The 27,500-nt window shown below is 46.5% G+C and overlaps 37 non-coding genes and 1 pseudogene across 37 annotated transcripts; all 38 read right to left on the reverse strand.

Annotated features, from left to right (window-relative positions):
• Positions 1 to 11: 11 nt before the first annotated feature.
• Positions 12 to 202, reverse strand: LOC143508029 (U2 spliceosomal RNA). Its single transcript, XR_013129117.1, has one exon. It is a non-coding gene; the product is annotated as a U2 spliceosomal RNA (small nuclear RNA).
• Positions 203 to 365: 163 nt separating this feature from the next.
• Positions 366 to 484, reverse strand: LOC143508049 (U5 spliceosomal RNA). The gene has a single exon (XR_013129135.1). It is a non-coding gene; the product is annotated as a U5 spliceosomal RNA (small nuclear RNA).
• A 673-nt stretch (positions 485 to 1,157) lies between these two features.
• Positions 1,158 to 1,348, reverse strand: LOC143508041 (U2 spliceosomal RNA). Its single transcript, XR_013129128.1, has one exon. It is a non-coding gene; the product is annotated as a U2 spliceosomal RNA (small nuclear RNA).
• Positions 1,349 to 1,511: 163 nt separating this feature from the next.
• LOC143508050 (U5 spliceosomal RNA) lies at positions 1,512 to 1,630 on the reverse strand. Its single transcript, XR_013129136.1, has one exon. It is a non-coding gene; the product is annotated as a U5 spliceosomal RNA (small nuclear RNA).
• Positions 1,631 to 2,302: 672 nt separating this feature from the next.
• On the reverse strand, positions 2,303 to 2,493 carry LOC143508052 (U2 spliceosomal RNA). Its single transcript, XR_013129138.1, has one exon. It is a non-coding gene; the product is annotated as a U2 spliceosomal RNA (small nuclear RNA).
• Positions 2,494 to 2,656: 163 nt separating this feature from the next.
• Positions 2,657 to 2,775, reverse strand: LOC143508051 (U5 spliceosomal RNA). The gene has a single exon (XR_013129137.1). It is a non-coding gene; the product is annotated as a U5 spliceosomal RNA (small nuclear RNA).
• Positions 2,776 to 3,456: 681 nt separating this feature from the next.
• Positions 3,457 to 3,647, reverse strand: LOC143508063 (U2 spliceosomal RNA). Its single transcript, XR_013129151.1, has one exon. It is a non-coding gene; the product is annotated as a U2 spliceosomal RNA (small nuclear RNA).
• Positions 3,648 to 3,810: 163 nt separating this feature from the next.
• Positions 3,811 to 3,929, reverse strand: LOC143508053 (U5 spliceosomal RNA). The gene has a single exon (XR_013129139.1). It is a non-coding gene; the product is annotated as a U5 spliceosomal RNA (small nuclear RNA).
• Positions 3,930 to 4,600: 671 nt separating this feature from the next.
• LOC143508074 (U2 spliceosomal RNA) lies at positions 4,601 to 4,791 on the reverse strand. The gene has a single exon (XR_013129162.1). It is a non-coding gene; the product is annotated as a U2 spliceosomal RNA (small nuclear RNA).
• A 163-nt stretch (positions 4,792 to 4,954) lies between these two features.
• On the reverse strand, positions 4,955 to 5,073 carry LOC143508054 (U5 spliceosomal RNA). Its single transcript, XR_013129140.1, has one exon. It is a non-coding gene; the product is annotated as a U5 spliceosomal RNA (small nuclear RNA).
• Positions 5,074 to 5,757: 684 nt separating this feature from the next.
• LOC143508048 (U2 spliceosomal RNA) lies at positions 5,758 to 5,934 on the reverse strand (annotated as a pseudogene).
• Positions 5,935 to 12,179: 6,245 nt separating this feature from the next.
• LOC143508055 (U5 spliceosomal RNA) lies at positions 12,180 to 12,298 on the reverse strand. Its single transcript, XR_013129142.1, has one exon. It is a non-coding gene; the product is annotated as a U5 spliceosomal RNA (small nuclear RNA).
• Positions 12,299 to 12,967: 669 nt separating this feature from the next.
• LOC143508030 (U2 spliceosomal RNA) lies at positions 12,968 to 13,158 on the reverse strand. Its single transcript, XR_013129118.1, has one exon. It is a non-coding gene; the product is annotated as a U2 spliceosomal RNA (small nuclear RNA).
• Positions 13,159 to 13,321: 163 nt separating this feature from the next.
• Positions 13,322 to 13,440, reverse strand: LOC143508056 (U5 spliceosomal RNA). Its single transcript, XR_013129143.1, has one exon. It is a non-coding gene; the product is annotated as a U5 spliceosomal RNA (small nuclear RNA).
• A 674-nt stretch (positions 13,441 to 14,114) lies between these two features.
• On the reverse strand, positions 14,115 to 14,305 carry LOC143508031 (U2 spliceosomal RNA). The gene has a single exon (XR_013129119.1). It is a non-coding gene; the product is annotated as a U2 spliceosomal RNA (small nuclear RNA).
• Positions 14,306 to 14,468: 163 nt separating this feature from the next.
• LOC143508057 (U5 spliceosomal RNA) lies at positions 14,469 to 14,587 on the reverse strand. Its single transcript, XR_013129144.1, has one exon. It is a non-coding gene; the product is annotated as a U5 spliceosomal RNA (small nuclear RNA).
• Positions 14,588 to 15,260: 673 nt separating this feature from the next.
• LOC143508032 (U2 spliceosomal RNA) lies at positions 15,261 to 15,451 on the reverse strand. The gene has a single exon (XR_013129120.1). It is a non-coding gene; the product is annotated as a U2 spliceosomal RNA (small nuclear RNA).
• Positions 15,452 to 15,614: 163 nt separating this feature from the next.
• On the reverse strand, positions 15,615 to 15,733 carry LOC143508058 (U5 spliceosomal RNA). Its single transcript, XR_013129145.1, has one exon. It is a non-coding gene; the product is annotated as a U5 spliceosomal RNA (small nuclear RNA).
• Positions 15,734 to 16,399: 666 nt separating this feature from the next.
• LOC143508033 (U2 spliceosomal RNA) lies at positions 16,400 to 16,590 on the reverse strand. The gene has a single exon (XR_013129121.1). It is a non-coding gene; the product is annotated as a U2 spliceosomal RNA (small nuclear RNA).
• A 163-nt stretch (positions 16,591 to 16,753) lies between these two features.
• Positions 16,754 to 16,872, reverse strand: LOC143508059 (U5 spliceosomal RNA). Its single transcript, XR_013129146.1, has one exon. It is a non-coding gene; the product is annotated as a U5 spliceosomal RNA (small nuclear RNA).
• A 674-nt stretch (positions 16,873 to 17,546) lies between these two features.
• LOC143508034 (U2 spliceosomal RNA) lies at positions 17,547 to 17,737 on the reverse strand. Its single transcript, XR_013129122.1, has one exon. It is a non-coding gene; the product is annotated as a U2 spliceosomal RNA (small nuclear RNA).
• A 163-nt stretch (positions 17,738 to 17,900) lies between these two features.
• LOC143508060 (U5 spliceosomal RNA) lies at positions 17,901 to 18,019 on the reverse strand. Its single transcript, XR_013129148.1, has one exon. It is a non-coding gene; the product is annotated as a U5 spliceosomal RNA (small nuclear RNA).
• A 672-nt stretch (positions 18,020 to 18,691) lies between these two features.
• LOC143508035 (U2 spliceosomal RNA) lies at positions 18,692 to 18,882 on the reverse strand. Its single transcript, XR_013129123.1, has one exon. It is a non-coding gene; the product is annotated as a U2 spliceosomal RNA (small nuclear RNA).
• Positions 18,883 to 19,045: 163 nt separating this feature from the next.
• Positions 19,046 to 19,164, reverse strand: LOC143508061 (U5 spliceosomal RNA). Its single transcript, XR_013129149.1, has one exon. It is a non-coding gene; the product is annotated as a U5 spliceosomal RNA (small nuclear RNA).
• A 676-nt stretch (positions 19,165 to 19,840) lies between these two features.
• Positions 19,841 to 20,031, reverse strand: LOC143508036 (U2 spliceosomal RNA). The gene has a single exon (XR_013129124.1). It is a non-coding gene; the product is annotated as a U2 spliceosomal RNA (small nuclear RNA).
• Positions 20,032 to 20,194: 163 nt separating this feature from the next.
• LOC143508062 (U5 spliceosomal RNA) lies at positions 20,195 to 20,313 on the reverse strand. Its single transcript, XR_013129150.1, has one exon. It is a non-coding gene; the product is annotated as a U5 spliceosomal RNA (small nuclear RNA).
• Positions 20,314 to 20,987: 674 nt separating this feature from the next.
• On the reverse strand, positions 20,988 to 21,178 carry LOC143508037 (U2 spliceosomal RNA). The gene has a single exon (XR_013129125.1). It is a non-coding gene; the product is annotated as a U2 spliceosomal RNA (small nuclear RNA).
• Positions 21,179 to 21,343: 165 nt separating this feature from the next.
• On the reverse strand, positions 21,344 to 21,462 carry LOC143508064 (U5 spliceosomal RNA). The gene has a single exon (XR_013129152.1). It is a non-coding gene; the product is annotated as a U5 spliceosomal RNA (small nuclear RNA).
• A 671-nt stretch (positions 21,463 to 22,133) lies between these two features.
• On the reverse strand, positions 22,134 to 22,324 carry LOC143508038 (U2 spliceosomal RNA). The gene has a single exon (XR_013129126.1). It is a non-coding gene; the product is annotated as a U2 spliceosomal RNA (small nuclear RNA).
• A 163-nt stretch (positions 22,325 to 22,487) lies between these two features.
• Positions 22,488 to 22,606, reverse strand: LOC143508065 (U5 spliceosomal RNA). Its single transcript, XR_013129154.1, has one exon. It is a non-coding gene; the product is annotated as a U5 spliceosomal RNA (small nuclear RNA).
• Positions 22,607 to 23,279: 673 nt separating this feature from the next.
• LOC143508040 (U2 spliceosomal RNA) lies at positions 23,280 to 23,470 on the reverse strand. The gene has a single exon (XR_013129127.1). It is a non-coding gene; the product is annotated as a U2 spliceosomal RNA (small nuclear RNA).
• A 163-nt stretch (positions 23,471 to 23,633) lies between these two features.
• On the reverse strand, positions 23,634 to 23,752 carry LOC143508066 (U5 spliceosomal RNA). Its single transcript, XR_013129155.1, has one exon. It is a non-coding gene; the product is annotated as a U5 spliceosomal RNA (small nuclear RNA).
• Positions 23,753 to 24,428: 676 nt separating this feature from the next.
• On the reverse strand, positions 24,429 to 24,619 carry LOC143508042 (U2 spliceosomal RNA). Its single transcript, XR_013129129.1, has one exon. It is a non-coding gene; the product is annotated as a U2 spliceosomal RNA (small nuclear RNA).
• Positions 24,620 to 24,783: 164 nt separating this feature from the next.
• LOC143508067 (U5 spliceosomal RNA) lies at positions 24,784 to 24,902 on the reverse strand. Its single transcript, XR_013129156.1, has one exon. It is a non-coding gene; the product is annotated as a U5 spliceosomal RNA (small nuclear RNA).
• A 666-nt stretch (positions 24,903 to 25,568) lies between these two features.
• LOC143508046 (U2 spliceosomal RNA) lies at positions 25,569 to 25,758 on the reverse strand. The gene has a single exon (XR_013129133.1). It is a non-coding gene; the product is annotated as a U2 spliceosomal RNA (small nuclear RNA).
• A 163-nt stretch (positions 25,759 to 25,921) lies between these two features.
• On the reverse strand, positions 25,922 to 26,040 carry LOC143508068 (U5 spliceosomal RNA). Its single transcript, XR_013129157.1, has one exon. It is a non-coding gene; the product is annotated as a U5 spliceosomal RNA (small nuclear RNA).
• A 667-nt stretch (positions 26,041 to 26,707) lies between these two features.
• LOC143508043 (U2 spliceosomal RNA) lies at positions 26,708 to 26,898 on the reverse strand. Its single transcript, XR_013129130.1, has one exon. It is a non-coding gene; the product is annotated as a U2 spliceosomal RNA (small nuclear RNA).
• A 163-nt stretch (positions 26,899 to 27,061) lies between these two features.
• LOC143508073 (U5 spliceosomal RNA) lies at positions 27,062 to 27,179 on the reverse strand. Its single transcript, XR_013129161.1, has one exon. It is a non-coding gene; the product is annotated as a U5 spliceosomal RNA (small nuclear RNA).
• Positions 27,180 to 27,500: the final 321 nt, after the last annotated feature.

Raw genomic sequence — 27,500 nt, forward strand, 5'->3', positions numbered from 1 at the left:
CCACACGTTTAGGAAGGTGCACCGTTCCTGGAGGTACTGCAATACCAGGTCGATGCGTGGGGCGAACGGGGCAAGCCCCTGTTTCGCCTCCCTGTTCTAAAAATCCATTTAATATGAAGTCCTCATATAGAGGACGTATCAGATATTAAACTGATAAGAACAGATACTACACTTGATCTTAGCCAAAAGGCCGAGAAGCGATAACCTGAAATGGGCGCTGGCCTGGGCGCCGGCCTCGCCGGCACAGGCCTCCCCTCCGCGGAGACAGCGCCCTTCCTTCCTTCCAGCCGTACGTACGCTCACCCTTCCCTTCGTGCCACGCCCACCCCTACGTTTATACACATTCTCATTGTACAGATTGTTGCGGCCCTGCCCGGAGGCAGAGCGCTCCAAAAAATCAATTTGACTCTTTGACGTTCCCCTCCACGGAAATCTTTAGTAAAAGGCGAAAGATTTGTGCGTGAATGAAGAGAAACCCGAGCTATAGCCATGTAGGCTCAGGCGTCCCGCTACGCCAACCTAAAGCCTAGCTCGTTTGTTCGCGGTAACAAGGGAGGAGCCTGCGGGGCTGTGGCTTGTTGGCAACATCAGGCAGGCAGGCAGGCAGGCAGGCAGGCAGGGCTGGCAGGCTATAATGGAGAGAGAGAGAGAGAGAGGAGGGGAAAAAACAGTAACAATCTCAAAAAAAAAAAAAAAAAAAAAAAAAAAAAAAAAAAGAACAAAAACGGAGGGAAAACTGCAAACCGCCGAAAGGGGAGTGGCCTCCGCTCGCACTGCATTTGTGACCAGCTGACAAGGCAGTGAGAGAGACAGAGACCACTCACTCCCCTTCATTCTTACTTATTCTGGTTTTTTTTAAAGGAGTGAGCGCTTTTGGCTGCTTTGTTTTATTTATTCACACAGACAGACAGACAGAGACAGACAGACAGACAAATCAACCAACAAATGTAAAAATAAAGTTTTATAATATTATATATATATATATATATATATATATATATATATATATATATACATACACACACACACACACACACACACACACACACACACACACACACACACACACACACACACACATATTACAAATTCATTAAAATAAACAGGCTGATCATACCATACAACCAGCAACAAACTCTTTCTTTTCCACACGTTTAGGAAGGTGCACCGTTCCTGGAGGTACTGCAATACCAGGTCGATGCGTGGGGCGAACGGGGCAAGCCCCTGTTTCGCCTCCCTGTTCTAAAAATCCATTTAATATGAAGTCCTCATATAGAGGACGTATCAGATATTAAACTGATAAGAACAGATACTACACTTGATCTTAGCCAAAAGGCCGAGAAGCGATAACCTGAAATGGGCGCTGGCCTGGGCGCCGGCCTCGCCGGCACAGGCCTCCCCTCCGCGGAGACAGCGCCCTTCCTTCCTTCCAGCCGTACGTACGCTCACCCTTCCCTTCGTGCCACGCCCACCCCTACGTTTATACACATTCTCATTGTACAGATTGTTGCGGCCCTGCCCGGAGGCAGAGCGCTCCAAAAAATCAATTTGACTCTTTGACGTTCCCCTCCACGGAAATCTTTAGTAAAAGGCGAAAGATTTGTGCGTGAATGAAGAGAAACCCGAGCTATAGCCATGTAGGCTCAGGCGTCCCGCTACGCCAACCTAAAGCCTAGCTCGTTTGTTCGCGGTAACAAGGGAGGAGCCTGCGGGGCTGTGGCTTGTTGGCAACATCAGGCAGGCAGGCAGGCAGGCAGGCAGGCAGGGCTGGCAGGCTATAATGGAGAGAGAGAGAGAGAGAGGAGGGGAAAAAACAGTAACAATCTCAAAAAAAAAAAAAAAAAAAAAAAAAAAAAAAAAAGAACAAAAACGGAGGGAAAACTGCAAACCGCCGAAAGGGGAGTGGCCTCCGCTCGCACTGCATTTGTGACCAGCTGACAAGGCAGTGAGAGAGACAGAGACCACTCACTCCCCTTCATTCTTACTTATTCTGGTTTTTTTTAAAGGAGTGAGCGCTTTTGGCTGCTTTGTTTTATTTATTCACACAGACAGACAGACAGAGACAGACAGACAGACAAATCAACCAACAAATGTAAAAATAAAGTTTTATAATATTATATATATATATATATATATATATATATATATATATATATATACATACACACACACACACACACACACACACACACACACACACACACACACACACACACACACACACATATTACAAATTCATTAAAATAAACAGGCTGATCATACCATACAACCAGCAACAAACTCTTTCTTTTCCACACGTTTAGGAAGGTGCACCGTTCCTGGAGGTACTGCAATACCAGGTCGATGCGTGGGGCGAACGGGGCAAGCCCCTGTTTCGCCTCCCTGTTCTAAAAATCCATTTAATATGAAGTCCTCATATAGAGGACGTATCAGATATTAAACTGATAAGAACAGATACTACACTTGATCTTAGCCAAAAGGCCGAGAAGCGATAACCTGAAATGGGCGCTGGCCTGGGCGCCGGCCTCGCCGGCACAGGCCTCCCCTCCGCGGAGACAGCGCCCTTCCTTCCTTCCAGCCGTACGTACGCTCACCCTTCCCTTCGTGCCACGCCCACCCCTACGTTTATACACATTCTCATTGTACAGATTGTTGCGGCCCTGCCCGGAGGCAGAGCGCTCCAAAAAATCAATTTGACTCTTTGACGTTCCCCTCCACGGAAATCTTTAGTAAAAGGCGAAAGATTTGTGCGTGAATGAAGAGAAACCCGAGCTATAGCCATGTAGGCTCAGGCGTCCCGCTACGCCAACCTAAAGCCTAGCTCGTTTGTTCGCGGTAACAAGGGAGGAGCCTGCGGGGCTGTGGCTTGTTGGCAACATCAGGCAGGCAGGCAGGCAGGCAGGCAGGCAGGGCTGGCAGGCTATAATGGAGAGAGAGAGAGAGAGAGGAGGGGAAAAAACAGTAACAATCTCAAAAAAAAAAAAAAAAAAAAAAAAAAAAAAAGAACAAAAACGGAGGGAAAACTGCAAACCGCCGAAAGGGGAGTGGCCTCCGCTCGCACTGCATTTGTGACCAGCTGACAAGGCAGTGAGAGAGACAGAGACCACTCACTCCCCTTCATTCTTACTTATTCTGGTTTTTTTTAAAGGAGTGAGCGCTTTTGGCTGCTTTGTTTTATTTATTCACACAGACAGACAGACAGAGACAGACAGACAGACAAATCAACCAACAAATGTAAAAATAAAGTTTTATAATATTATATATATATATATATATATATATATATATATATATATATATATATATATACATACACACACACACACACACACACACACACACACACACACACACACACACACACACACACACACACACATATTACAAATTCATTAAAATAAACAGGCTGATCATACCATACAACCAGCAACAAACTCTTTCTTTTCCACACGTTTAGGAAGGTGCACCGTTCCTGGAGGTACTGCAATACCAGGTCGATGCGTGGGGCGAACGGGGCAAGCCCCTGTTTCGCCTCCCTGTTCTAAAAATCCATTTAATATGAAGTCCTCATATAGAGGACGTATCAGATATTAAACTGATAAGAACAGATACTACACTTGATCTTAGCCAAAAGGCCGAGAAGCGATAACCTGAAATGGGCGCTGGCCTGGGCGCCGGCCTCGCCGGCACAGGCCTCCCCTCCGCGGAGACAGCGCCCTTCCTTCCTTCCAGCCGTACGTACGCTCACCCTTCCCTTCGTGCCACGCCCACCCCTACGTTTATACACATTCTCATTGTACAGATTGTTGCGGCCCTGCCCGGAGGCAGAGCGCTCCAAAAAATCAATTTGACTCTTTGACGTTCCCCTCCACGGAAATCTTTAGTAAAAGGCGAAAGATTTGTGCGTGAATGAAGAGAAACCCGAGCTATAGCCATGTAGGCTCAGGCGTCCCGCTACGCCAACCTAAAGCCTAGCTCGTTTGTTCGCGGTAACAAGGGAGGAGCCTGCGGGGCTGTGGCTTGTTGGCAACATCAGGCAGGCAGGCAGGCAGGCAGGCAGGCAGGGCTGGCAGGCTATAATGGAGAGAGAGAGAGAGAGAGGAGGGGAAAAAACAGTAACAATCTCAAAAAAAAAAAAAAAAAAAAAAAAAAAAAAAGAACAAAAACGGAGGGAAAACTGCAAACCGCCGAAAGGGGAGTGGCCTCCGCTCGCACTGCATTTGTGACCAGCTGACAAGGCAGTGAGAGAGACAGAGACCACTCACTCCCCTTCATTCTTACTTATTCTGGTTTTTTTTAAAGGAGTGAGCGCTTTTGGCTGCTTTGTTTTATTTATTCACACAGACAGACAGACAGAGACAGACAGACAGACAAATCAACCAACAAATGTAAAAATAAAGTTTTATAATATTATATATATATATATATATATATATATATATATATATATATATATATACATACACACACACACACACACACACACACACACACACACACACACACACACACACACACACACATATTACAAATTCATTAAAATAAACAGGCTGATCATACCATACAACCAGCAACAAACTCTTTCTTTTCCACACGTTTAGGAAGGTGCACCGTTCCTGGAGGTACTGCAATACCAGGTCGATGCGTGGGGCGAACGGGGCAAGCCCCTGTTTCGCCTCCCTGTTCTAAAAATCCATTTAATATGAAGTCCTCATATAGAGGACGTATCAGATATTAAACTGATAAGAACAGATACTACACTTGATCTTAGCCAAAAGGCCGAGAAGCGATAACCTGAAATGGGCGCTGGCCTGGGCGCCGGCCTCGCCGGCACAGGCCTCCCCTCCGCGGAGACAGCGCCCTTCCTTCCTTCCAGCCGTACGTACGCTCACCCTTCCCTTCGTGCCACGCCCACCCCTACGTTTATACACATTCTCATTGTACAGATTGTTGCGGCCCTGCCCGGAGGCAGAGCGCTCCAAAAAATCAATTTGACTCTTTGACGTTCCCCTCCACGGAAATCTTTAGTAAAAGGCGAAAGATTTGTGCGTGAATGAAGAGAAACCCGAGCTATAGCCATGTAGGCTCAGGCGTCCCGCTACGCCAACCTAAAGCCTAGCTCGTTTGTTCGCGGTAACAAGGGAGGAGCCTGCGGGGCTGTGGCTTGTTGGCAACATCAGGCAGGCAGGCAGGCAGGCAGGCAGGCAGGGCTGGCAGGCTATAATGGAGAGAGAGAGAGAGAGAGGAGGGGAAAAAACAGTAACAATCTCAAAAAAAAAAAAAAAAAAAAAAAAAAAAAAAAAAGAACAAAAACGGAGGGAAAACTGCAAACCGCCGAAAGGGGAGTGGCCTCCGCTCGCACTGCATTTGTGACCAGCTGACAAGGCAGTGAGAGAGACAGAGACCACTCACTCCCCTTCATTCTTACTTATTCTGGTTTTTTTTAAAGGAGTGAGCGCTTTTGGCTGCTTTGTTTTTTTTATTTATTCACACAGACAGACAGACAGAGACAGACAGACAGACAAATCAACCAACAAATGTAAAAATAAAGTTTTATAATATTATATATATATATATATATATATATATATATATATATATATATATATATATACATACACACACACACACACACACACACACACACACACACACACACACACACACACACACACACACATATTACAAATTCATTAAAATAAACAGGCTGATCATACCATACAACCAGCAACAAACTCTTTCTTTTCCACACGTTTAGGAAGGTGCACCGTTCCTGGAGGTACTGCAATACCAGGTCGATGCGTGGGGCGAACGGGGCAAGCCCCTGTTTCGCCTCCCTGTTCTAAAAATCCATTTAATATGAAGTCCTCATATAGAGGACGTATCAGATATTAAACTGATAAGAACAGATTTTTTTGTTTTGTCATATTTTATTGTCACTCATTCATAGGTAGTACATTACATGTATAGAATTTCAAGAAACATTTTCCTTCACATATATGCATGTGTCTATTTTTCCATAATGAAATAACATGTCTTTTTCTCTCTTTTCTCCACAGGAAGGATCGATGCACCAACAGGACCACCTCATCTGTTGACCTCTCCTTCTCCCTCCCAGCCCCATCAAACCCATCCCATATAGAAATACATGAAAGAATGCATAGTTGAACACATGAATGAATAAATAAATAAATACATGAATATGAATAAAAGAATGACTAAAAACATGAACCAATAAAATCTGTTATTTAAAACATGCTGTTCTTGCCTTTTTTTCACACCAGAAACATTCTTCACCACTGCTCTTATTAACCCATATTCTCCCTGTACATTGTTCCCCCTCACACAAACAGAGATTGCATGTTCCGATCGCGTACCCCCTACAGATCCTGTACACAACCACTACCAGTCAGCCTACTATCTAAGCCAAATTGTTCACCCCTTCCAAACCTTTCCCGTCCATTGGCCATATCATAAAAAATTTCTACAGACAGTGTGACTGCAAAGTCATCCTCCCCCTCCCTTTCCCCCACGTCCTTAACATCTAAGTGGATGGGAACCGGCTGGAAGGAGGCACACACGGTTGGGTGAGCTCTTCCCCCCAAGCGTCCAGCGGAGATCCTCCCCTCGGCCCGCTGCATCCTTGCAGGCGTACACCTCCCCCTCAGGGCGCGTCGGCGGGGGTACGGGCTGGCGGTGGGTGACCGGAACTTCCCTGGGTGTGTCCTCGGCCCCCCCCTCCGAATGGCGCCGCCCGGCGCCCCTGCAGCAGAGATGTTACCAGCTTTAATTGTGCGTGGAGGGGCACCGTAACGCGCTTCCCCACCAACAGGTTGCGGGAGGTCCACAAGGCGATCTTCACACTGTTAAGGGTGAGCCAGAGTGCCTGAAATTCTGCCGCTGGTAACTGTTCCACACCCTGGCCCACCCCGTTTACCGCTAACCGGTACCCTCGTGGGCGGACCTCCCCTGTTGGCAGGCTCGGGCATTGCAGGGGGCCGATCGCGGACCACAGCTCCCTGGCCACCCTGCACTCCCAAAGCGCGTGCCGTACAGTCTCGGGTTCGCCACATCCCGGCTGTGGGCACGTGGCCGATGCTGCCATGCCTCGGGAGTGCATGACCGCCCGCACTGGGAGGACCTCATGGGCAGCCAGCCACGCCAGGTCCTTCTGGTCGTTAGGCAGTGCTGGGTGAGCCACGTTGGCCCACACGCGTCTGGCCTCCTCCCTCGTAAGTCCCCTGACGGGGGTCACCTCCTCCCGGTCTTGTATTGACTGTAACAAGAATTTAGCATTGGTTAAAACTTCCCGTCCCGCCCTTTCCATGTCATACTTCTGTAAAAACTTCTTGATAAAACCATACTCAGTCGGTGGATTAAAAGCCACTGGGGTGCGCAAGTCTGTGGTTAAAAGGCCCAGCCTCCTCATATAGGCTGCTGACCAAAAATATGCCATGGCTGCTGCTTTGTGCACATGTCTGTCGGGGTTCAGGGCATAATTAACATGCAATGCTACAAACTTGGTTCCTAAAAACAGCAATGGGTCTGGGAGTCCTTTTCCGCCGTGCTCCTTCTTCTTTTTCACCACCTCCCTTCGTAACCTCTCCCACTTGGAGCCCCACATGAAGTAGAAGAGGGCCCGTTCAATGCCTAAAAGAAAGCGCCTTGGTGGGCTAAAAACAGAACATGTTAAAAGCAACAATGGCAATATAACAGCTTTGATAATTAAAACTTTCCCTTCCAAAGTCAGACTCCTCGCACCCCAATACCCTAGTCTCTGTTTCACAGTCGCCGTCAGGTCAGTCCAATTGTCCGTCCCCCCTCCATCCCTGTCAAATTTTACCCCTAAAATCCTAAAATTCCCTTGTTTAAAAACTACATCTAAAACCGGTCTGTCTCGTCCCCATGGCCCAAAGAGCTGTACTTCAGATTTCTCCCTGTTGAGTTTTGCCCCAGATGCCGCCCCGTACCATTCCGTCAAATCCATTGCTCTTTGAGCCGATAGTGTGTCTCTGCACAACACCGTGACGTCATCCATGTACAAAGTACATGTCGCAGTCAGTCCTCCCGGTAGGTCCAGTCCCGTCATCCATTTGTCCCTTCTCAACATTTGCGCCAGTGGTTCGATCCCTGCAACGAAGAGCAACGGGGATAAAGGACACCCTTGCCGCACTCCAGAGCGTACACTCAACGCTTTTGTGACGTTCCCATTTACCATGATTTTGCTGGTTATCCCATGGTACAGCAATTCCACCCATTTTACAAATCTCCCAGGAAACCCCATCTTTAGCAGTACCCTTAACAGGTACTGGTGCGAGACCCGATCGAAAGCTTTTTCAAAATCTAGATTTAGAAGTAACAGCCGAATTTGTCTGTCTCTCGCAAAACAGATGGAGTCACGGATCAGTATTAGGCTGTCCGTGATCCGCCGTCCTGGTACTGCGCAAGTTTGATCCGGGTGGATCAGTCCATTTAAAACTGTCGACATTCTAGAAGCTAAAATCTTACTAAAAAGTTTACAATCACAATTTAATAAAGTAATGGGTCGCCAATTCTTGATTTCCGCCCTGTCTCCCTTTTTATACAACAGTGTAACCAAACCTGATCTAAAACTGTCCGGTAACATGTCTAGGTCAGTCAGTTCATTAAAAACCATCAAGAGGTCGTCTGCTAAAATGTCCCAAAAAGTCAGGTAAAATTCCACAGGGAGGCCGTCCTCTCCAGGGGACTTACCCTTTTTAAAACTCCTTAGACTTTTCATCAATTCTTCCCCAGTAAAATCCAATGTTAACGCCTCTGGGCGTTCGAGTTTTTCCTCTAAAAAACCCAACACCTCTTCCACCACACTTTCATTTACCTCCTTTTCACTGTACAGTTCGCCATAAAACTTCTCAATTTTTTCCATTATGTCTTTTTGTTCAGTTATTTCCTTATCCCCTTCATTCAATTTTGTAAGCCCCGGCCCTCTACTCATAATTTTCCTAAAAAAATATCGTGTACATTTCTCCCCTTCTTCTAACTCCTTTTCCTTGCATCTTAAAATGACCCCTCTACTTCTTTCATTACTTAGGCTTGCCATTTCCTGTTTTACCGCCTTAATCTCTTCCACCCAATCACCGCCTTGGGATGTTAAATCAAAGTATCTTTGTAGTCTTTTCTGCAGCCCCCCCATGCGTCTATTCTGTCTCTGTTTCTTTAAAAACCCCGCCCTCTGGAAAAAGGTCTTCGTCCGCCCCTTTACCATTTCCCACCACCGTGCACGTGTATCATAACAGTCTTGGAGGCTCTTCCAGTCCCTGAAACGTTCCCTATAGTCTCGGATGAGACTCTCATCCTCTAACAGGGAACAGTTCAGTTTCCAGAGGCCTCTCCCTAAGGTCACACCTGTGGGAAACGAAAAAGTGCATGTCACCATTACGTGGTCAGAAAAGAACATAGGAGTCAATGTAGCATCCGTGGACGGGCAGTCACGTGTAAAAATATAGTCTATTCGGGAGGCCATGGAGCCATCACCACTAAACCAGGTGAAGCCATCCTCCCCTGGATGCACTTTCTTAAAACTGTCCTCTAATTTAAAATCGTTTATCATCAACCTTAAAATCCCGGATGACTTATCTAATTTGAATGCTTCACCTGCGTTCCTCCTGTCCTTATAGGATAAAATGCAGTTAAAATCTCCTCCCAACACCACCGGCATTCTCCCTAGCATGTGGGGCTGCAATTCCTCAAAAAGTCCCACCCTCTCTGACTTGTCGGTATGTCCATATACATTTAAAACCTTAAAATCCCTCCCTAAAAAGGTCAAAGTTACTAAAAGAGCCCGCCCGTCTTTCACCACCGTGTAACCCTTCACCTGTATCCCAGCATTACGTATTAAAACTGCCACCCCGTCCGCCCTATTATCATTAGATCCACTCCACACCGACTGTCCCACATCCCATTTGTCCTCCCATGTTTTATATGATTTTAAAAAGGGTAAGGAACATTCTTGCAGTAAAAACACATCAGCAGATACTCCTTTTAAAAACCCTAAAACATTTTCAGCACGTAAAGGTGATCGTACACTCCTCACATTTATTGTCGCTATAGTAATAGACATAATAAATAATATTAAAAGGGGGCCATGCCTTAAAACCAATAGTAAAAGAAAATTTAAAAAGCTCATACCTTCCATACTTTAGACTTTAGACCACCCTTCATTCGGTCACCTGAGATCATGTTCTCCGTCAATCTCCACCGATATTCTCTCACCCTTTATTTTTCTTCCTGTTTTCCACTGTCTTTCTCTTTTTTGTCCTCTTTTCTCCATAGGCCGTTCCTCCTGTTCCTCTGCCTCCATGTGCGTCTCCTCCCTCTGCACGTTGTCCTCCCGAGGTGTGGACCTGAGTTGGAAGTGTAGGAAAGAGATTTCGTTTGGGGATCCCCCTGGCCATGATCTGGAGGAAGATTCCGCCGACCCTCCTCCTTCCTCCTCCGCCCTGGTCTTCTTCTCCCGTTGGTCATTCAGGGGAGACTCCGCTATCCTCTTGGCCGCCTGTGCACAAGGTAAATCCTCTCCCTCCCCACTATCCTCTTCCTCCCCATCCACCGTCATTAAACTACCTCCTGTTTCTCCCGAATCAACCGACCCCTGCTCTTTTCCGTTATTTACCTCACTTCCCTCCACTAATTCCTCCCCCACTATTTCTTCTGAGTCCCCCCCTTGACTTACCACGTTATTTCCACCTTGCCTGTTTTCTTCCCTCCCTACTCCAACTTCCTCCCTTGCTGGCTCCTCAGAATTCCCTCCTTGGCTTACTTCATTTTCCACCACCACGTTATCCCCCTCCTCCCCCCTGGTGGGCGGGGCCTGTCCTCTGTTTCCCGCCGAAACGTCTGGCTCCGCCCTTCTTCTCCTTTCTTCATTCCCGGCCATGCTGGCTCCATTATCGGCGGCCATATTGGCGGCCATCTTGGCTTTCTTCACTTTGTTTGCAAATGACTGTGGGCAGTCTCTGTAAAGATGAGTATTTTCTCCACACAGGTTACAACGTCTGCCATTAGTGCACTCCTCGAATGAGTGTCCAATTTCCCTGCATTTTCTACACACGACTACTGTACAAGCCTCAGCCAAGTGCCCTCTTCCCCCACATTTCCTGCACATTTTTGGCATCCCCTGGTAAAACACAAATCCCCTATTTTCCCCCAACACAATCATTTCAGGTAGATGTTTTAAACCCAAATATCCCTCAGGGTCTGGCCACTGTTGTATGGGCACCCGCCACGCACATGTCCACACCCCGTCTTCATCTAAAACCTTCATGGGCTTCCCTGTAACTGTGCAATACCTGGCTAGCCAGACACATATGTCTTCACCATTGACTGTCTCATTAAACATCCGTATTATGACTGTTTTCTTTGAGTTATCTGTTAACTTTTCAACTTTGAATTGGTCTAATTCTTTCTTTCCCTTTCCTATTTCTTCCCAACATCTGTTCAGAAAAGCCGCTGTCTGGAAGCTGACATCAAAACCCTTGCTCTGGGAGAGTGTAATGATGCAGTTTAGTTCTATGGGGGAAAACCCCAAAGCTTTCTGCAATATCCTCCTGGAGAAATCCAGGCGTGACATCGTCACCTTTCTCCCTTCCTCCTCATTTTTAAACAAGAAACGCACACTGTGGTGCCTTCTCATGCCGGGTCCGGCCGACATGATCAGGCACCGTGAAAAAACACCTTAAAAAGAAAAACCTCAACACCTAGTACTACTCTCAACACACTATACAGAGAAAAAGAAAGACCACTTACCTTACACAAAAATTCACCCCAACCTGAAAAAGAAAAACAAAACTCACAGCAGACATAAATTATGCGCAACAAAATTTTTCCACTATTAAATTCTATAATTTAACACCAGAAAAAGTACAATTTCCTCTTCAAAAAAGATGGCCGCCGCCACTGCACCGGCTGCAGTCTTCAGTTTCGAAGAGTTGATCGCTGTCTCCACCCCTTGATCTTAGCCAAAAGGCCGAGAAGCGATAACCTGAAATGGGCGCTGGCCTGGGCGCCGGCCTCGCCGGCACAGGCCTCCCCTCCGCGGAGACAGCGCCCTTCCTTCCTTCCAGCCGTACGTACGCTCACCCTTCCCTTCGTGTCACGCCCACCCCTACGTTTATACACATTCTCATTGTACAGATTGTTGCGGCCCTGCCCGGAGGCAGAGCGCTCCAAAAAATCAATTTGACTCTTTGACGTTCCCCTCCACGGAAATCTTTAGTAAAAGGCGAAAGATTTGTGCGTGAATGAAGAGAAACCCGAGCTATAGCCATGTAGGCTCAGGCGTCCCGCTACGCCAACCTAAAGCCTAGCTCGTTTGTTCGCGGTAACAAGGGAGGAGCCTGCGGGGCTGTGGCTTGTTGGCAACATCAGGCAGGCAGGCAGGCAGGCAGGCAGGCAGGGCTGGCAGGCTATAATGGAGAGAGAGAGAGAGAGAGGAGGGGAAAAAACAGTAACAATCTCAAAAAAAAAAAAAAAAAAAAAAAAAAAAAAAGAACAAAAACGGAGGGAAAACTGCAAACCGCCGAAAGGGGAGTGGCCTCCGCTCGCACTGCATTTGTGACCAGCTGACAAGGCAGTGAGAGAGACAGAGACCACTCACTCCCCTTCATTCTTACTTATTCTGGTTTTTTTTAAAGGAGTGAGCGCTTTTGGCTGCTTTGTTTTATTTATTCACACAGACAGACAGACAGAGACAGACAGACAGACAAATCAACCAACAAATGTAAAAATAAAGTTTTATAATATTATATATATATATATATATATATATATATATATATATATATATATACATACACACACACACACACACACACACACACACACACACACACACACACACACACACACACACATATTACAAATTCATTAAAATAAACAGGCTGATCATACCATACAACCAGCAACAAACTCTTTCTTTTCCACACGTTTAGGAAGGTGCACCGTTCCTGGAGGTACTGCAATACCAGGTCGATGCGTGGGGCGAACGGGGCAAGCCCCTGTTTCGCCTCCCTGTTCTAAAAATCCATTTAATATGAAGTCCTCATATAGAGGACGTATCAGATATTAAACTGATAAGAACAGATACTACACTTGATCTTAGCCAAAAGGCCGAGAAGCGATAACCTGAAATGGGCGCTGGCCTGGGCGCCGGCCTCGCCGGCACAGGCCTCCCCTCCGCGGAGACAGCGCCCTTCCTTCCTTCCAGCCGTACGTACGCTCACCCTTCCCTTCGTGCCACGCCCACCCCTACGTTTATACACATTCTCATTGTACAGATTGTTGCGGCCCTGCCCGGAGGCAGAGCGCTCCAAAAAATCAATTTGACTCTTTGACGTTCCCCTCCACGGAAATCTTTAGTAAAAGGCGAAAGATTTGTGCGTGAATGAAGAGAAACCCGAGCTATAGCCATGTAGGCTCAGGCGTCCCGCTACGCCAACCTAAAGCCTAGCTCGTTTGTTCGCGGTAACAAGGGAGGAGCCTGCGGGGCTGTGGCTTGTTGGCAACATCAGGCAGGCAGGCAGGCAGGCAGGCAGGCAGGGCTGGCAGGCTATAATGGAGAGAGAGAGAGAGAGAGGAGGGGAAAAAACAGTAACAATCTCAAAAAAAAAAAAAAAAAAAAAAAAAAAAAAAAAAGAACAAAAACGGAGGGAAAACTGCAAACCGCCGAAAGGGGAGTGGCCTCCGCTCGCACTGCATTTGTGACCAGCTGACAAGGCAGTGAGAGAGACAGAGACCACTCACTCCCCTTCATTCTTACTTATTCTGGTTTTTTTTAAAGGAGTGAGCGCTTTTGGCTGCTTTGTTTTATTTATTCACACAGACAGACAGACAGAGACAGACAGACAGACAAATCAACCAACAAATGTAAAAATAAAGTTTTATAATATTATATATATATATATATATATATATATATATATATATATATATACATACACACACACACACACACACACACACACACACACACACACACACACACACACACACACACACACATATTACAAATTCATTAAAATAAACAGGCTGATCATACCATACAACCAGCAACAAACTCTTTCTTTTCCACACGTTTAGGAAGGTGCACCGTTCCTGGAGGTACTGCAATACCAGGTCGATGCGTGGGGCGAACGGGGCAAGCCCCTGTTTCGCCTCCCTGTTCTAAAAATCCATTTAATATGAAGTCCTCATATAGAGGACGTATCAGATATTAAACTGATAAGAACAGATACTACACTTGATCTTAGCCAAAAGGCCGAGAAGCGATAACCTGAAATGGGCGCTGGCCTGGGCGCCGGCCTCGCCGGCACAGGCCTCCCCTCCGCGGAGACAGCGCCCTTCCTTCCTTCCAGCCGTACGTACGCTCACCCTTCCCTTCGTGCCACGCCCACCCCTACGTTTATACACATTCTCATTGTACAGATTGTTGCGGCCCTGCCCGGAGGCAGAGCGCTCCAAAAAATCAATTTGACTCTTTGACGTTCCCCTCCACGGAAATCTTTAGTAAAAGGCGAAAGATTTGTGCGTGAATGAAGAGAAACCCGAGCTATAGCCATGTAGGCTCAGGCGTCCCGCTACGCCAACCTAAAGCCTAGCTCGTTTGTTCGCGGTAACAAGGGAGGAGCCTGCGGGGCTGTGGCTTGTTGGCAACATCAGGCAGGCAGGCAGGCAGGCAGGCAGGCAGGGCTGGCAGGCTATAATGGAGAGAGAGAGAGAGAGAGGAGGGGAAAAAACAGTAACAATCTCAAAAAAAAAAAAAAAAAAAAAAAAAAAAAAAAAAAGAACAAAAACGGAGGGAAAACTGCAAACCGCCGAAAGGGGAGTGGCCTCCGCTCGCACTGCATTTGTGACCAGCTGACAAGGCAGTGAGAGAGACAGAGACCACTCACTCCCCTTCATTCTTACTTATTCTGGTTTTTTTTAAAGGAGTGAGCGCTTTTGGCTGCTTTGTTTTATTTATTCACACAGACAGACAGACAGAGACAGACAGACAGACAAATCAACCAACAAATGTAAAAATAAAGTTTTATAATATTATATATATATATATATATATATATATATATATATATATATATATACATACACACACACACACACACACACACACACACACACACACACACACACACACACACACACACATATTACAAATTCATTAAAATAAACAGGCTGATCATACCATACAACCAGCAACAAACTCTTTCTTTTCCACACGTTTAGGAAGGTGCACCGTTCCTGGAGGTACTGCAATACCAGGTCGATGCGTGGGGCGAACGGGGCAAGCCCCTGTTTCGCCTCCCTGTTCTAAAAATCCATTTAATATGAAGTCCTCATATAGAGGACGTATCAGATATTAAACTGATAAGAACAGATACTACACTTGATCTTAGCCAAAAGGCCGAGAAGCGATAACCTGAAATGGGCGCTGGCCTGGGCGCCGGCCTCGCCGGCACAGGCCTCCCCTCCGCGGAGACAGCGCCCTTCCTTCCTTCCAGCCGTACGTACGCTCACCCTTCCCTTCGTGCCACGCCCACCCCTACGTTTATACACATTCTCATTGTACAGATTGTTGCGGCCCTGCCCGGAGGCAGAGCGCTCCAAAAAATCAATTTGACTCTTTGACGTTCCCCTCCACGGAAATCTTTAGTAAAAGGCGAAAGATTTGTGCGTGAATGAAGAGAAACCCGAGCTATAGCCATGTAGGCTCAGGCGTCCCGCTACGCCAACCTAAAGCCTAGCTCGTTTGTTCGCGGTAACAAGGGAGGAGCCTGCGGGGCTGTGGCTTGTTGGCAACATCAGGCAGGCAGGCAGGCAGGCAGGCAGGCAGGGCTGGCAGGCTATAATGGAGAGAGAGAGAGAGAGAGGAGGGGAAAAAACAGTAACAATCTCAAAAAAAAAAAAAAAAAAAAAAAAAAAAAAAAAAGAACAAAAACGGAGGGAAAACTGCAAACCGCCGAAAGGGGAGTGGCCTCCGCTCGCACTGCATTTGTGACCAGCTGACAAGGCAGTGAGAGAGACAGAGACCACTCACTCCCCTTCATTCTTACTTATTCTGGTTTTTTTTAAAGGAGTGAGCGCTTTTGGCTGCTTTGTTTTATTTATTCACACAGACAGACAGACAGAGACAGACAGACAGACAAATCAACCAACAAATGTAAAAATAAAGTTTTATAATATTATATATATATATATATATATATATATATATATATATATATATACATACACACACACACACACACACACACACACACACACACACACACACACACACACACACATATTACAAATTCATTAAAATAAACAGGCTGATCATACCATACAACCAGCAACAAACTCTTTCTTTTCCACACGTTTAGGAAGGTGCACCGTTCCTGGAGGTACTGCAATACCAGGTCGATGCGTGGGGCGAACGGGGCAAGCCCCTGTTTCGCCTCCCTGTTCTAAAAATCCATTTAATATGAAGTCCTCATATAGAGGACGTATCAGATATTAAACTGATAAGAACAGATACTACACTTGATCTTAGCCAAAAGGCCGAGAAGCGATAACCTGAAATGGGCGCTGGCCTGGGCGCCGGCCTCGCCGGCACAGGCCTCCCCTCCGCGGAGACAGCGCCCTTCCTTCCTTCCAGCCGTACGTACGCTCACCCTTCCCTTCGTGCCACGCCCACCCCTACGTTTATACACATTCTCATTGTACAGATTGTTGCGGCCCTGCCCGGAGGCAGAGCGCTCCAAAAAATCAATTTGACTCTTTGACGTTCCCCTCCACGGAAATCTTTAGTAAAAGGCGAAAGATTTGTGCGTGAATGAAGAGAAACCCGAGCTATAGCCATGTAGGCTCAGGCGTCCCGCTACGCCAACCTAAAGCCTAGCTCGTTTGTTCGCGGTAACAAGGGAGGAGCCTGCGGGGCTGTGGCTTGTTGGCAACATCAGGCAGGCAGGCAGGCAGGCAGGCAGGCAGGGCTGGCAGGCTATAATGGAGAGAGAGAGAGAGAGAGGAGGGGAAAAAACAGTAACAATCTCAAAAAAAAAAAAAAAAAAAAAAAAAAAAAAAAGAACAAAAACGGAGGGAAAACTGCAAACCGCCGAAAGGGGAGTGGCCTCCGCTCGCACTGCATTTGTGACCAGCTGACAAGGCAGTGAGAGAGACAGAGACCACTCACTCCCCTTCATTCTTACTTATTCTGGTTTTTTTTAAAGGAGTGAGCGCTTTTGGCTGCTTTGTTTTATTTATTCACACAGACAGACAGACAGAGACAGACAGACAGACAAATCAACCAACAAATGTAAAAATAAAGTTTTATAATATTATATATATATATATATATATATATATATATATATATATATATATACATACACACACACACACACACACACACACACACACACACACACACACACACACACACACACACACACATATTACAAATTCATTAAAATAAACAGGCTGATCATACCATACAACCAGCAACAAACTCTTTCTTTTCCACACGTTTAGGAAGGTGCACCGTTCCTGGAGGTACTGCAATACCAGGTCGATGCGTGGGGCGAACGGGGCAAGCCCCTGTTTCGCCTCCCTGTTCTAAAAATCCATTTAATATGAAGTCCTCATATAGAGGACGTATCAGATATTAAACTGATAAGAACAGATACTACACTTGATCTTAGCCAAAAGGCCGAGAAGCGATAACCTGAAATGGGCGCTGGCCTGGGCGCCGGCCTCGCCGGCACAGGCCTCCCCTCCGCGGAGACAGCGCCCTTCCTTCCTTCCAGCCGTACGTACGCTCACCCTTCCCTTCGTGCCACGCCCACCCCTACGTTTATACACATTCTCATTGTACAGATTGTTGCGGCCCTGCCCGGAGGCAGAGCGCTCCAAAAAATCAATTTGACTCTTTGACGTTCCCCTCCACGGAAATCTTTAGTAAAAGGCGAAAGATTTGTGCGTGAATGAAGAGAAACCCGAGCTATAGCCATGTAGGCTCAGGCGTCCCGCTACGCCAACCTAAAGCCTAGCTCGTTTGTTCGCGGTAACAAGGGAGGAGCCTGCGGGGCTGTGGCTTGTTGGCAACATCAGGCAGGCAGGCAGGCAGGCAGGCAGGCAGGGCTGGCAGGCTATAATGGAGAGAGAGAGAGAGAGAGGAGGGGAAAAAACAGTAACAATCTCAAAAAAAAAAAAAAAAAAAAAAAAAAAAAAAAAAGAACAAAAACGGAGGGAAAACTGCAAACCGCCGAAAGGGGAGTGGCCTCCGCTCGCACTGCATTTGTGACCAGCTGACAAGGCAGTGAGAGAGACAGAGACCACTCACTCCCCTTCATTCTTACTTATTCTGGTTTTTTTTAAAGGAGTGAGCGCTTTTGGCTGCTTTGTTTTATTTATTCACACAGACAGACAGACAGAGACAGACAGACAGACAAATCAACCAACAAATGTAAAAATAAAGTTTTATAATATTATATATATATATATATATATATATATATATATATATATATATACATACACACACACACACACACACACACACACACACACACACACACACACACACACACACACACACATATTACAAATTCATTAAAATAAACAGGCTGATCATACCATACAACCAGCAACAAACTCTTTCTTTTCCACACGTTTAGGAAGGTGCACCGTTCCTGGAGGTACTGCAATACCAGGTCGATGCGTGGGGCGAACGGGGCAAGCCCCTGTTTCGCCTCCCTGTTCTAAAAATCCATTTAATATGAAGTCCTCATATAGAGGACGTATCAGATATTAAACTGATAAGAACAGATACTACACTTGATCTTAGCCAAAAGGCCGAGAAGCGATAACCTGAAATGGGCGCTGGCCTGGGCGCCGGCCTCGCCGGCACAGGCCTCCCCTCCGCGGAGACAGCGCCCTTCCTTCCTTCCAGCCGTACGTACGCTCACCCTTCCCTTCGTGCCACGCCCACCCCTACGTTTATACACATTCTCATTGTACAGATTGTTGCGGCCCTGCCCGGAGGCAGAGCGCTCCAAAAAATCAATTTGACTCTTTGACGTTCCCCTCCACGGAAATCTTTAGTAAAAGGCGAAAGATTTGTGCGTGAATGAAGAGAAACCCGAGCTATAGCCATGTAGGCTCAGGCGTCCCGCTACGCCAACCTAAAGCCTAGCTCGTTTGTTCGCGGTAACAAGGGAGGAGCCTGCGGGGCTGTGGCTTGTTGGCAACATCAGGCAGGCAGGCAGGCAGGCAGGCAGGCAGGGCTGGCAGGCTATAATGGAGAGAGAGAGAGAGAGAGGAGGGGAAAAAACAGTAACAATCTCAAAAAAAAAAAAAAAAAAAAAAAAAAAAAAAAAAGAACAAAAACGGAGGGAAAACTGCAAACCGCCGAAAGGGGAGTGGCCTCCGCTCGCACTGCATTTGTGACCAGCTGACAAGGCAGTGAGAGAGACAGAGACCACTCACTCCCCTTCATTCTTACTTATTCTGGTTTTTTTTAAAGGAGTGAGCGCTTTTGGCTGCTTTGTTTTATTTATTCACACAGACAGACAGACAGAGACAGACAGACAGACAAATCAACCAACAAATGTAAAAATAAAGTTTTATAATATTATATATATATATATATATATATATATATATATATATATATATATACATACACACACACACACACACACACACACACACACACACACACACACACACACACACACACACACACATATTACAAATTCATTAAAATAAACAGGCTGATCATACCATACAACCAGCAACAAACTCTTTCTTTTCCACACGTTTAGGAAGGTGCACCGTTCCTGGAGGTACTGCAATACCAGGTCGATGCGTGGGGCGAACGGGGCAAGCCCCTGTTTCGCCTCCCTGTTCTAAAAATCCATTTAATATGAAGTCCTCATATAGAGGACGTATCAGATATTAAACTGATAAGAACAGATACTACACTTGATCTTAGCCAAAAGGCCGAGAAGCGATAACCTGAAATGGGCGCTGGCCTGGGCGCCGGCCTCGCCGGCACAGGCCTCCCCTCCGCGGAGACAGCGCCCTTCCTTCCTTCCAGCCGTACGTACGCTCACCCTTCCCTTCGTGCCACGCCCACCCCTACGTTTATACACATTCTCATTGTACAGATTGTTGCGGCCCTGCCCGGAGGCAGAGCGCTCCAAAAAATCAATTTGACTCTTTGACGTTCCCCTCCACGGAAATCTTTAGTAAAAGGCGAAAGATTTGTGCGTGAATGAAGAGAAACCCGAGCTATAGCCATGTAGGCTCAGGCGTCCCGCTACGCCAACCTAAAGCCTAGCTCGTTTGTTCGCGGTAACAAGGGAGGAGCCTGCGGGGCTGTGGCTTGTTGGCAACATCAGGCAGGCAGGCAGGCAGGCAGGCAGGCAGGGCTGGCAGGCTATAATGGAGAGAGAGAGAGAGAGAGGAGGGGAAAAAACAGTAACAATCTCAAAAAAAAAAAAAAAAAAAAAAAAAAAAAAAAGAACAAAAACGGAGGGAAAACTGCAAACCGCCGAAAGGGGAGTGGCCTCCGCTCGCACTGCATTTGTGACCAGCTGACAAGGCAGTGAGAGAGACAGAGACCACTCACTCCCCTTCATTCTTACTTATTCTGGTTTTTTTTAAAGGAGTGAGCGCTTTTGGCTGCTTTGTTTTATTTATTCACACAGACAGACAGACAGAGACAGACAGACAGACAAATCAACCAACAAATGTAAAAATAAAGTTTTATAATATTATATATATATATATATATATATATATATATATATATATATATATATACATACACACACACACACACACACACACACACACACACACACACACACACACACACACACACACACATATTACAAATTCATTAAAATAAACAGGCTGATCATACCATACAACCAGCAACAAACTCTTTCTTTTCCACACGTTTAGGAAGGTGCACCGTTCCTGGAGGTACTGCAATACCAGGTCGATGCGTGGGGCGAACGGGGCAAGCCCCTGTTTCGCCTCCCTGTTCTAAAAATCCATTTAATATGAAGTCCTCATATAGAGGACGTATCAGATATTAAACTGATAAGAACAGATACTACACTTGATCTTAGCCAAAAGGCCGAGAAGCGATAACCTGAAATGGGCGCTGGCCTGGGCGCCCGGCCTCGCCGGCACAGGCCTCCCCTCCGCGGAGACAGCGCCCTTCCTTCCTTCCAGCCGTACGTACGCTCACCCTTCCCTTCGTGCCACGCCCACCCCTAACGTTTATACACATTCTCATTGTACAGATTGTTGCGGCCCTGCCCGGAGGCAGAGCGCTCCAAAAAATCAATTTGACTCTTTGACGTTCCCCTCCACGGAAATCTTTAGTAAAAGGCGAAAGATTTGTGCGTGAATGAAGAGAAACCCGAGCTATAGCCATGTAGGCTCAGGCGTCCCGCTACGCCAACCTAAAGCCTAGCTCGTTTGTTCGCGGTAACAAGGGAGGAGCCTGCGGGGCTGTGGCTTGTTGGCAACATCAGGCAGGCAGGCAGGCAGGCAGGCAGGCAGGGCTGGCAGGCTATAATGGAGAGAGAGAGAGAGAGAGGAGGGGAAAAAACAGTAACAATCTCAAAAAAAAAAAAAAAAAAAAAAAAAAAAAAAAGAACAAAAACGGAGGGAAAACTGCAAAACCGCCGAAAGGGGAGTGGCCTCCGCTCGCACTGCATTTGTGACCAGCTGACAAGGCAGTGAGAGAGACAGAGACCACTCACTCCCCTTCATTCTTACTTATTCTGGTTTTTTTTAAAGGAGTGAGCGCTTTTGGCTGCTTTGTTTTATTTATTCACACAGACAGACAGACAGAGACAGACAGACAGACAAATCAACCAACAAATGTAAAAATAAAGTTTTATAATATTATATATATATATATATATATATATATATATATATATATATATATACATACACACACACACACACACACTCACACACACACACACACACACACACACACACACACACACATATTACAAATTCATTAAAATAAACAGGCTGATCATACCATACAACCAGCAACAAACTCTTTCTTTTCCACACGTTTAGGAAGGTGCACCGTTCCTGGAGGTACTGCAATACCAGGTCGATGCGTGGGGCGAACGGGGCAAGCCCCTGTTTCGCCTCCCTGTTCTAAAAATCCATTTAATATGAAGTCCTCATATAGAGGACGTATCAGATATTAAACTGATAAGAACAGATACTACACTTGATCTTAGCCAAAAGGCCGAGAAGCGATAACCTGAAATGGGCGCTGGCCTGGGCGCCGGCCTCGCCGGCACAGGCCTCCCCTCCGCGGAGACAGCGCCCTTCCTTCCTTCCAGCCGTACGTACGCTCACCCTTCCCTTCGTGCCACGCCCACCCCTACGTTTATACACATTCTCATTGTACAGATTGTTGCGGCCCTGCCCGGAGGCAGAGCGCTCCAAAAAATCAATTTGACTCTTTGACGTTCCCCTCCACGGAAATCTTTAGTAAAAGGCGAAAGATTTGTGCGTGAATGAAGAGAAACCCGAGCTATAGCCATGTAGGCTCAGGCGTCCCGCTACGCCAACCTAAAGCCTAGCTCGTTTGTTCGCGGTAACAAGGGAGGAGCCTGCGGGGCTGTGGCTTGTTGGCAACATCAGGCAGGCAGGCAGGCAGGCAGGCAGGCAGGGCTGGCAGGCTATAATGGAGAGAGAGAGAGAGAGAGGAGGGGAAAAAACAGTAACAATCTCAAAAAAAAAAAAAAAAAAAAAAAAAAAAAAAAAAGAACAAAAACGGAGGGAAAACTGCAACACCGCCGAAAGGGGAGTGGCCTCCGCTCGCACTGCATTTGTGACCAGCTGACAAGGCAGTGAGAGAGACAGAGACCACTCACTCCCCTTCATTCTTACTTATTCTGGTTTTTTTTTAAGGAGTGAGCGCTTTTGGCTGCTTTGTTTTATTTATTCACACAGACAGACAGACAGAGACAGACAGACAGACAAATCAACCAACAAATGTAAAAATAAAGTTTTTATAATATTATATATATATATATATATATATATATATATTATATATATATATACATACACACACACACACACACACACACACACACACACACACACACACACACACACACACACACATATTACAAATTCATTAAAATAAACAGGCTGATCATACCATACAACCAGCAACAAACTCTTTCTTTTCCACACGTTTAGGAAGGTGCACCGTTCCTGGAGGTACTGCAATACCAGGTCGATGCGTGGGGCGAACGGGGCAAGCCCCTGTTTCGCCTCCCTGTTCTAAAAATCCATTTAATATGAAGTCCTCATATAGAGGACGTATCAGATATTAAACTGATAAGAACAGATACTACACTTGATCTTAGCCAAAAGGCCGAGAAGCGATAACCTGAAATGGGCGCTGGCCTGGGCGCCGGCCTCGCCGGCACAGGCCTCCCCTCCGCGGAGACAGCGCCCTTCCTTCCTTCCAGCCGTACGTACGCTCACCCTTCCCTTCGTGCCACGCCCACCCCTACGTTTATACACATTCTCATTGTACAGATTGTTGCGGCCCTGCCCGGAGGCAGAGCGCTCCAAAAAATCAATTTGACTCTTTGACGTTCCCCTCCACGGAAATCTTTAGTAAAAGGCGAAAGATTTGTGCGTGAATGAAGAGAAACCCGAGCTATAGCCATGTAGGCTCAGGCGTCCCGCTACGCCAACCTAAAGCCTAGCTCGTTTGTTCGCGGTAACAAGGGAGGAGCCTGCGGGGCTGTGGCTTGTTGGCAACATCAGGCAGGCAGGCAGGCAGGCAGGCAGGCAGGGCTGGCAGGCTATAATGGAGAGAGAGAGAGAGAGAGGAGGGGAAAAAAACAGTAACAATCTCAAAAAAAAAAAAAAAAAAAAAAAAAAAAAAAAAGAACAAAAACGGAGGGAAAACTGCAAACCGCCGAAAGGGGAGTGGCCTCCGCTCGCACTGCATTTGTGACCAGCTGACAAGGCAGTGAGAGAGACAGAGACCACTCACTCCCCTTCATTCTTACTTATTCTGGTTTTTTTTAAAGGAGTGAGCGCTTTTTGGCTGCTTTGTTTTATTTATTCACACAGACAGACAGACAGAGACAGACAGACAGACAAATCAACCAACAAATGTAAAAATAAAGTTTTATAATATTATATATATATATATATATATATATATATATATATATATATATACATACACACACACACACCCACACACACACACACACACACACACACACACACACACACACACACACACATATTACAAATTCATTAAAATAAACAGGCTGATCATACCATACAACCAGCAACAAACTCTTTCTTTTTCCACACGTTTAGGAAGGTGCACCGTTCCTGGAGGTACTGCAATACCAGGTCGATGCGTGGGGCGAACGGGGCAAGCCCCTGTTTCGCCTCCCTGTTCTAAAAATCCATTTAATATGAAGTCCTCATATAGAGGACGTATCAGATATTAAACTGATAAGAACAGATACTACACTTGATCTTAGCCAAAAGGCCGAGAAGCGATAACCTGAAAATGGGCGCTGGCCTGGGCGCCGGCCTCGCCGGCACAGGCCTCCCCTCCGCGGAGACAGCGCCCTTCCTTCCTTCCAGCCGTACGTACGCTCACCCTTCCCTTCGTGCCACGCCCACCCCTACGTTTATACACATTCTCATTGTACAGATTGTTGCGGCCCTGCCCGGAGGCAGAGCGCTCCAAAAAATCAATTTGACTCTTTGACGTTCCCCTCCACGGAAATCTTTAGTAAAAGGCGAAAGATTTGTGCGTGAATGAAGAGAAACCCGAGCTATAGCCATGTAGGCTCAGGCGTCCCGCTACGCCAACCTAAAGCCTAGCTCGTTTGTTCGCGGTAACAAGGGAGGAGCCTGCGGGGCTGTGGCTTGTTGGCAACATCAGGCAGGCAGGCAGGCAGGCAGGCAGGCAGGGCTGGCAGGCTATAATGGAGAGAGAGAGAGAGAGGAGGGGAAAAAACAGTAACAATCTCAAAAAAAAAAAAAAAAAAAAAAAAAAAAAAAGAACAAAAACGGAGGGAAAACTGCAAACCGCCGAAAGGGGAGTGGCCTCCGCTCGCACTGCATTTGTGACCAGCTGACAAGGCAGTGAGAGAGACAGAGACCACTCACTCCCCTTCATCTTACTTATTCTGGTTTTTTTTAAAGGAGTGAGCGCTTTTGGCTGCTTTGTTTTATTTATTCACACAGACAGACAGACAGACAGACAAGACAGACAAATCAAACCAACAAATGTAAAAATAAAGTTTTATAATATTATATATATATATATATATATATATATATATATATATATATATATACATACACACACACACACACACACACACACACACACACACACACACACACACACACACACACACATATTACAAATTCATTAAAATAAACAGGCTGATCATACCATACAACCAGCAACAAACTCTTTCTTTTCCACACGTTTAGGAAGGTGCACCGTTCCTGGAGGTACTGCAATACCAGGTCGATGCGTGGGGCGAACGGGGCAAGCCCCTGTTTCGCCTCCCTGTTCTAAAATCCATTTAATATGAAGTCCTCATATAGAGGACGTATCAGATATTAAACTGATAAGAACAGATACTACACTTGATCTTAGCCAAAAGGCCGAGAAGCGATAACCTGAAATGGGCGCTGGCCTGGGCGCCGGCCTCGCCGGCACAGGCCTCCCCTCCGCGGAGACAGCGCCCTTCCTTCCTTCCAGCCGTACGTACGCTCACCCTTCCCTTCGTGCCACGCCCACCCCTACGTTTATACACATTCTCATTGTACAGATTGTTGCGGCCCTGCCCGGAGGCAGAGCGCTCCAAAAAATCAATTTGACTCTTTGACGTTCCCCTCCACGGAAATCTTTAGTAAAAGGCGAAAGATTTGTGCGTGAATGAAGAGAAACCCGAGCTATAGCCATGTAGGCTCAGGCGTCCCGCTACGCCAACCTAAAGCCTAGCTCGTTTGTTCGCGGTAACAAGGGAGGAGCCTGCGGGGCTGTGGCTTGTTGGCAACATCAGGCAGGCAGGCAGGCAGGCAGGCAGGCAGGGCTGGCAGGCTATAATGGAGAGAGAGAGAGAGAGAGGAGGGGAAAAAACAGTAACAATCTCAAAAAAAAAAAAAAAAAAAAAAAAAAAAAAAGAACAAAAACGGAGGGAAAACTGCAAACCGCCGAAAGGGGAGTGGCCTCCGCTCGCACTGCATTTGTGACCAGCTGACAAGGCAGTGAGAGAGACAGAGACCACTCACTCCCCTTCATTCTTACTTATTCTGGTTTTTTTTAAAGGAGTGAGCGCTTTTGGCTGCTTTGTTTTATTTATTCACACAGACAGACAGACAGAGACAGACAGACAGACAAATCAACCAACAAATGTAAAAATAAAGTTTTATAATATTATATATATATATATATATATATATATATATATATATATATATATACATACACACACACACACACACACACACAACACACACACACACACACACACACACACACACACATATTACAAATTCATTAAAATAAACAGGCTGATCATACCATACAACCAGCACAAACTCTTTCTTTTCCACACGTTTAGGAAGGTGCACCGTTCCTGGAGGTACTGCAATACCAGGTCGATGCGTGGGGCGAACGGGGCAAGCCCCTGTTTCGCCTCCCTGTTCTAAAAATCCATTTAATATGAAGTCCTCATATAGAGGACGTATCAGATATTAAACTGATAAGAACAGATACTACACTTGATCTTAGCCAAAAGGCCGAGAAGCGATAACCTGAAATGGGCGCTGGCCTGGGCGCCGGCCTCGCCGGCACAGGCCTCCCCTCCGCGGAGACAGCGCCCTTCCTTCCTTCCAGCCGTACGTACGCTCACCCTTCCCTTCGTGCCACGCCCACCCCTACGTTTATACACATTCTCATTGTACAGATTGTTGCGGCCCTGCCCGGAGGCAGAGCGCTCCAAAAAATCAATTTGACTCTTTGACGTTCCCCTCCACGGAAATCTTTAGTAAAAGGCGAAGATTTGTGCGTGAATGAAGAGAAACCCGAGCTATAGCCATGTAGGCTCAGGCGTCCCGCTACGCCAACCTAAAGCCTAGCTCGTTTGTTCGCGGTAACAAGGGAGGAGCCTGCGGGGCTGTGGCTTGTTGGCAACATCAGCAGGCAGGCAGGCAGGCAGGCAGGCAGGGCTGGCAGGCTATAATGGAGAGAGAGAGAGAGAGAGGAGGGGAAAAAACAGTAACAATCTCAAAAAAAAAAAAAAAAAAAAAAAAAAAAAAAAAGAACAAAAACGGAGGGAAAACTGCAAAACCGCCGAAAGGGGAGTGGCCTCCGCTCGCACTGCATTTGTGACCAGCTGACAAGGCAGTGAGAG

Source organism: Brachyhypopomus gauderio, unplaced genomic scaffold (genome assembly GCF_052324685.1).
Source record: "Brachyhypopomus gauderio isolate BG-103 unplaced genomic scaffold, BGAUD_0.2 sc773, whole genome shotgun sequence".
NCBI classification, from domain to species: domain Eukaryota; kingdom Metazoa; phylum Chordata; class Actinopteri; order Gymnotiformes; family Hypopomidae; genus Brachyhypopomus; species Brachyhypopomus gauderio.